The following is a 7,500-nucleotide window of genomic DNA, read 5'->3' as shown; positions in this document are numbered from 1 at the left end:
CCCTGTCTGAGCCGCCTTGGAAGGGACCGGGCCAGTTTGTAAAACCTGTGATCAAAACAGACCTGTCTTCAGAGCGAGCACAGCAGATTTAAATGTTGGTCAAAAGGAGTCACAACTGTTCATTAAAAGCAAACCCTAACTAGGGCTAATGTATAGCCATTTTGTGAGCTCAGGACTGTGGAAAGAGGCGAAAAAAGTCTGAGCGTGAGCTGATGCCGTGCTGGCTGGCAGTGTGTGGTCTATTGTAGGGAATGTGCTTTTTCCACTGAACAGAGAGCCCCCCTCTTTTATTCCCCAGCTCTACTGCACCTGCACTGGATCAGGGAGCTACTGCCATTCACCACATCAACACAGAAGACATCTCTGACAGCACTCAATTCATTACATTTCTTCCTGCTTTTCAAACCAACACACAAGAAAAAAAAAAGGGGAAAAAAAAAAAAAAAAGAAGAGTATTGCCAATCAGTGCCGGGGGGGGCAGGGAAGAAATCTTACAATACTTGATATTCGCAACTCATTTCGGATTTCATTAGTCAGAAAGCTCACTCCTCACTCAGCCTGTTACAACTTTTTTCCTTTCTTCCTTCCCGTCCCCGTGCGCTGAGGGGACGGCAGGAGGACGGGGATGGGGAGAGTGCCGCAGCGGTGCCGCCGCGGGGCCGCCTCGGTGCCCCCCGGAGCCCCGGGCCGGGAGCGCGGGGCCGATCCCGGGGCTGATCCATAATTCATGGCAGCGGAGCTCTCGGGAGACGGGAAGAAAGGGCCCAAGAGAGCAAAGCGTCCCGGAGCGCTGCCGGCAATTCCTGTCCCCGTGTAGCCGCGGGGCAGAGCCCGGGGACAGCGGCCACCCGGGGGGACACACTGCGGCCGGGGACAGCGGGGGGGAAAGTTGGGGCCGGCGGAACTCTTCGGGGGGGTGTGGGGGGGCTCTGGGAAACGGCCGGGTTTGTTTCTTCCCAAATCGTTTTTCAGAAGCATTTGCAAGCGAAAGAAACCGAGCCCGGGGTTTTAGATTCAGGCATTTGATCTCGCCGGATCCAGACATCTAATTAGAGTGGCCTCAGCGATTGGAACGGTGTTAATTCCCATTGTTCTCGGCTCGGCTCTCGTGGCCCTGCACCGCCGGCTTACACTTCTTTTCAAAACCTAGAGAAGAAATCTTTTTATTTTAAACCGAGTATATGAAGATACATATTCCGCCCCTCTTTGCGGCCCATTTTCCTCTCTCGCGACCTGGCTGTTGTTCCTCGGACCCTGGCGCAGAACTCCAGCCCCTGCGTGGGACTGAGCGGCCATAAATCCCGAGGAGCTCTCTCCTACCTGAACAGCAGGAGGAAATTCGACTGCCTGCTGTCGGGTGTAACGCGTGTACCGATAAGGCGCTGCCGGCTCACACTCGGGAGACCCCGTGAACCTATCGGTTTCTTTACACCAAATCCCGCTTGGACGCGTGCTTTGGGAACGCGGACTGCTGCGATAGGAAAAGCCGCGAGCGCAGCGTGAGCGTAACGTGGGGAGAACGAGGGCGAGGGCCGCGGAGCGGCGGCCCCACTCGCGGAGCGGCAGATTGCTTTTTAGCTAAAACTAATAATTTCATAACTGATTCCCATTCAATCTGGCGCCGGTGACGTCACGGGGCATTAGCATACGAGGAGGGATGAAGCAGTGTGGCTGGAGTTGATAAGGTGCCTCCTGAGGAATTCGCTGCTTGTTTTAATACATTAATTATTTCTCTGTCTTCCGCAAGTTTGGCAATTTGTAAGGGCTTAAAGGACCCATCGCTCCGGGAGGATGGGCTGCAGCCCTCTCCTGCCTGGGTCCAGGGTCTATTTCCCAGCTCTGAGCATCCCTGCCCGGGGGGGGGGCGGGGTGGTCCCATCCCGGTCGCCCCCAGCATAGGGCAGAGGCTCGCTCTCCTCCATCTGCCGGTGGGGTTCCCCCCGCGCCCCCCCCCCCCCATTCATCACGTCCGTCTGCAAAAAGCGCCCTCGTGACGTCAGCAGCCCTAACTGCTGAGCGATGATGGGGTCACTGAGGTCCTGGGGAGGGAGGGCGGCGAGGGCCGGGCTTGCCCCGGGCCCCCTCCTCTGCTCGGCGGGGAGGGACGCGCTGTAGGGACCCGGGGGGACGCAGCCCGGCTCCGCAGCCCCCAGAGCCCCCTGGGGACCGCCGCTATGGCCACACCGAGCTCCGCCCGATGGGGCGGCCCACCGGGACCCGACGGGTACCACTCGCCCCCGCCACCCCTTGGCTCCCCTGAAGGAGTCAACAGCCTTGAAATAGCCGTTCGGTCACTCGAGGCTGAGGCTCACTTGGAAGGAAGGAGAGGCTTTTTTTTTTTTTTTTTTTTCCGTTGGGAGCGGGGAGGGGATGCAAACAAAATAAGTAGAAAGCTTAAAAGAAAAAAAAAAAGTAACGAGATAATAGAAGAAATACAAACGCGCTGTATCAAGAGCTGGTGCACCGGGCAGCGGCCCTGCGAGGCGCGGGACGGCGGCAACCGCAGCCCGGCTCGGGCACAGGCTGCCCCGGCGCGGCCCTGCTTTGCCCCGGCTGCGCCCACGGCGCTCCACGGGCCCGCGGGACCCCCCAGCACGGAGCGCCCCGTGCGATGCGGCCGAGCCCATCTCCCCCTGAACTTTTGCAAGTGAGAATGAAGAATCACGGCTCTTTTGGACTCCCCCTCCTCCTGCACGCACAGGCGCACACGCGCACAGATACGCACATGCAAACACACACACACAGACACACACACAGCCGCTGACACGCACTCAGCGCGCTCTCCCACGGCTCAGCCGCACTCCCCCCAGCAGCGCAGTGCCCCCCGCCCCGCGCTCCGGCCCCGTTCGTTTCCCTGCTCCCCCCCGCAGCGCGGCACCGAGCGGGGCCTGCGCCCACCCTGGGCTCCGAGCTCGGCCCGCTCCCTCCGCGCCTCTCCGCTTCTTCCCGCGCCGCTCGCGTTCTCACAGCCACATTCACAACTCCGACAATTTCCATTTCTGGTGTTTCCTCTTTTTTTTTTTTCTTTTTTTCCCCCCAAGTTTGTAAGCGAAAAAGCCCCCGCACTCACTTCAGCGCCGGACATCCTCTCCAAGTGAACTTGGTTCCTCAAAAGCAAAACAGGACCAAACTTCTCGCATCCCCCGGGCCAGCGTCAGAAAACTGCTTTTAATTACCAAAACCCAACTAGCGGCGGTGCTAACTAGCGAGCGATCAAACCGCAATCAAACTTCAATCTCTGAGCAGTTAGCTATAAACTGTCAGCAATTGAAAAGTAAACCCGGTGCACACAAAGGCTCTGTTTAATTTTCTCGTTGTAATGGCTCTAAATGAGGACCCCATCACTATGCAGTTAAGCGGTGTTGCTTGTCCCCCTGAGGCGCTGATCAGTTCTTTTTAATGTGAGAAAACTGGCAGCTCGAAGCCCGTCAATGGAGCTCCCACAACAAAAGTCCTGAAAAGCTGAATGAATTGGGTTTGTAATTACTGCTTCCCTCTCCCCCCTTGCAGCTTATCTCTTATTCATTCAACATATATTATTGTCACCTAATCGCACACTCCCAACATTTTTTTTTTTTTTAGTATCTACTACTACGGACATGTTTGTTGTAGAAATTAAACAAAATAACCCTCCTTTGCTCCCCTCCCCCCCCCTCCCCGACCCAAAGGCTGAACCGCGGTGTCAGAACCCGGCGGGGGCCAACGCACGGACCGGGGCTCAGCGCTCCGCTCGGGAATCCCGCACGCACTTTAGATTTTAATATTTGAGTTAGATCGGGATTTAAATAACTGAAGTGTATCTAATCACACCTATCAGCAGTGGGCCTCTTTCCTTCAGCGGGACCTGCGTTATATACTGCCTCAATCGCGGAGCTATCTGCCTGCTCTGCGGAGCGCACCTCAGGCTCTGCTGCACGTCTGGGCCGAGAAGGGGCTCACCCAGAGGGCCCAGGCCGCCGCGGGGGTCTCCCGGCACTACCACCCCCCCGGGCCGGCACAGCCACACGTTCCGGGGCCCGAGGTGCCCTCTGCAGCCGCTGCCGCCCGCGGGGCTGAGCAGAGCCTCTTCCTGGCTTCTCCCCTCGAGAACCGTCGGTGGCAGAAATAAGCACCGCTATTACAATCACATCTCCTAACAGTCTAAATAATTAATTGAACCATTGCTCTTTGACCCTTGGAAAGTCCAGTAGGGACCCGTTTGTAGTAATAATACCCCCGAATGAGCCCTTGTCAAATATTCATTTAGTGGTTAATGTGAGCGATGTCCCCCTGGGACGGGCTGTAATACCAGCTTCCCGGCTTTGGCAAGAAACCCCGCTAATCTACCTCTCCAGTTCCGCAAAATATTTTAACACCCCGGCCCTTAAACAGCCGTAAAAAAAATCACAGGGGAAACTCTAATCTTATCCTCGGGTTCATTCCGGCTCTGCACAACGTTGGCGAAATGTTACACCGACGCTCATGGACCGCGCATCGCCCTGGGATGGAGCACGCAGCAATTCCGAGGGGATACCCGAAAGGGCTCCGAAAACAGAATAAAATCACAGCCACGAGCTCCGCTATCCCCATCTCAGCTGCAATAAACGGCCGGGATAATGGCCGAGGTGTGAATGGGGTTACTTAATGTGTTGCATTGAAAATTAGCAGGGACAATGGCGTTCTTCCAAGTCGCACTTTAAAAATAAAAGCGTTCAGCTGGACGTGGAAAAGGCTTTGGGTTATCCTCAGTAAACGGATAAATGGATGGATGGATGGATGGATGGATGGATGGATGGATGGATGGATGGATGGATGGATGGATGGATGGATGGGAGGAATCTGCCAAGGGAGATCAGGTTTCACCAACATACATTTTACATCATAGTCCGAAACCTAAGCTCAAACAAATTGCCCATATAAAAAGTTGCTGAAAACACTAAGCCTGAATATGTGGTTTAGTGCCTTTGTTTAATTGTATTACCTCGCCTTCTCAATGCGAATTGTAAAAGGACCAACGATTCCAGCTACCCCCCTCGACTATTTTAGTTAGCACTTCAAAAAGGGGCCCGGTTTTATTGCTGTTAATTGGCTAAGATTCGCTCTAAAAAATGGAATCGCGATATCGATTGGGCTTTTATTCCCAGTCCCTTTTCTCAGCGAGGTGAGCGGAGCGGGACTGTGCGCTCACTACCACGTGAATAATCCCCAGATGCATTACAAACGCCGCACAGCTCTGAAAAAAAATATATTTTACTCGTTGCATTAATGCAAAAGAAATAGAATAGGTTGGGAATGTGCAATAATTGCCGTGTGCCCAAGCACCGGAAATAAAAGGGACAAAGGGAGCTGAGCTACACCACAGTGAGCCGAACCCCACAGCCCATAGCCTGGCAGCGGGAGTTCTCTGGACACCCGGCTCCAAGTACGGAGGCCAGGGCCGAGCCTGGCAAACAGCACAACGAAACAAACCACAGCGAGCCAGGTAACTCTTCTTTTGTGATTTTTGCCCGGTTTTGTTTCTCCCTGACCTAAACCGCAATCCGGCGACCGACCAGAAACACGAGAAAGAAAAGCCGAGCCACACTTGTACCCAGCCTGTGCCTAAGCAAACCGCCACGTCCATGCCTCCAAGCACAACACGCCACGAGCAGGACACACGACCGCTTTGCAATCACAGCTCCCCACTTCCTCAGCCGCCGCATTTCTCCCATGCCTATCCGCTTCTCCCCACGCGGATGTCCCGAGGCGGCCGCAGGCGCGTTGGCAGCGCGGACCCACGCGGGGCCGCCGTGGGCCGAGGGGCTGAGCCGCCGTTCCCCTCCCGCTGCCCATGCCGGGCCGGGCCGGGCCGGGCCCCAGCAGCGCGGAGCGGCCCTCGGCGGCGGCGGTTCCGAGCGCACGAAGTAGAACTCTACCTGAAACCGTCGGCGGAGCTCTCCTCCTATCTGACGGGCGCCAGCGCTTCTCTTTGGGGCTTGCGACCGGCTGCAGAGATTGTCCGAATTGGGGCTACACCGCGCTGGCAATTTAAGAAATAGGATTCAAGAAAGAGCCGTGATTTCGCGTGCGAGTCTCTGCCATTCGCCCGTCTCGTTTTGTCCTGCTCGTTTGTGCCACTTTCCTCGTTCCTTACCTTCGCCCGGCAGAGGCCCCCCCCCGCCCCCACCTCTCACCTCCTCCTGCGCTGCCCCGGAGCGAGGAACGAAAACTTTGGAAAGTGCGGAACAAAAGCAGAGCTCGGCCCCCGGGGCCGCACGCAGCCCCGCGCCGCGCCCCGAAGGCCCGCACGGCCCCAGAGGGGCAACGCCGGGCGCGGAGAGAGCGCGGAGCCTCCGGCAACAAGTGGCCGAGGGGCCGGGGCCGGGGCCTCCGCTCCGCACCGCCGTGCCCCGAGGACGGTCGTTCCGGCAAAGCGTATCGCGCTGCGTCCCTCTCTATCCATACGTATAAAAATATTCATGCCTCAGTATATGGCTGCATTATTTATAACAGTCTGTTGGCCGCGGGGATACCTTCCTCTGATGAATTATTGAAAAAACAAAAAAAAACAAAAAACAAAAATAACAGCTTGCGGTACAAAAATAAATCCAAGACTCAAACGGAACTTCAGTGTCCATATGTCAAAAATTTATTTATCTCAAACTGTGCATAATGGAGTAAAAACTTAACTTGAATATGTACCTGTTATAAGGATGGTATTAGTTCAAATATATACATGGACTGTCGGCAGACTGATTTCAAATAATACAGAGCCGAATCTTTAAAATACAACTACGGAAAATGAGGAAAAAAAAAAGAACTTAAAATATCATCACAATAAATGTACAGAAATATTACAAACCATAAGAAAATATTTCAAACACAGTAATTTCAGGGTTTTTTTTTTTTTTTTCCTTTTCTTTGAACAGGATGAAGTCTGGAAACAAAAAAGTTATTATAAATTAACAAACGGCGTGTGAACCTTCATGGCAATTTTTGCTTTTTTAACAAGAAGTAAAAAATAAAATAAAATAAAATAAAAATTTAGTACATCGAAACGTTTGCCCTCTCACAGCAAACCAAGCCCATGGTTCGCAAGACCTCTTCCTACCGCTTTTGCCTTTTGTACAATTTCTAAAACAATTTCAACGTCCAAATGCTGCAAAATAATTCCCTCTCCTCCCGCAGCTGCCGTCAGCGGAGCTGCCAAAGCCACGGTGCTCCACGGAGAGTCTGCTCGTAAAAAACAATTCGCAAATTCTCGAGTTTGATTTTTCCCCTCTCTCTATGACCGATGGACATTCTGATTGCCATGTTGAGTTTGATAAATACTGTACAAAAGTTGCCTGCAAATATTAAAACATTCTCCTCTTCGCTCTTTGAGTCTAGCTCTAAATATTATTGGTAAAGACTTTTGCAAACTTTCTGCAAAGTTCCTACCGTTCTCACTAGAACTTTTAAAAAGTTTTGTGTAGTTGCTTCCCCTCCGAGATCTATACAAGTTCCTTTGTCGGGTTTATTTCTGCCCCCCCTCCCCCCTTC

At 53.7% G+C, this 7,500-nt stretch overlaps 1 long non-coding RNA gene across 3 annotated transcripts in view; it reads right to left on the bottom strand.

The window, feature by feature from the left end:
- The window catches only part of LOC110397387, a 233,785-nt gene that overhangs the window by 22,182 nt on the left and 204,103 nt on the right, over positions 1-7,500 (bottom strand). The window lies entirely within an intron of this gene.

Source organism: Numida meleagris, chromosome 4 (genome assembly GCF_002078875.1).
Source record: "Numida meleagris isolate 19003 breed g44 Domestic line chromosome 4, NumMel1.0, whole genome shotgun sequence".
NCBI classification, from domain to species: domain Eukaryota; kingdom Metazoa; phylum Chordata; class Aves; order Galliformes; family Numididae; genus Numida; species Numida meleagris.
Note: the sequence above shows the minus strand (reverse complement) of the source record. Positions and strands in the feature narration are given on the sequence as shown.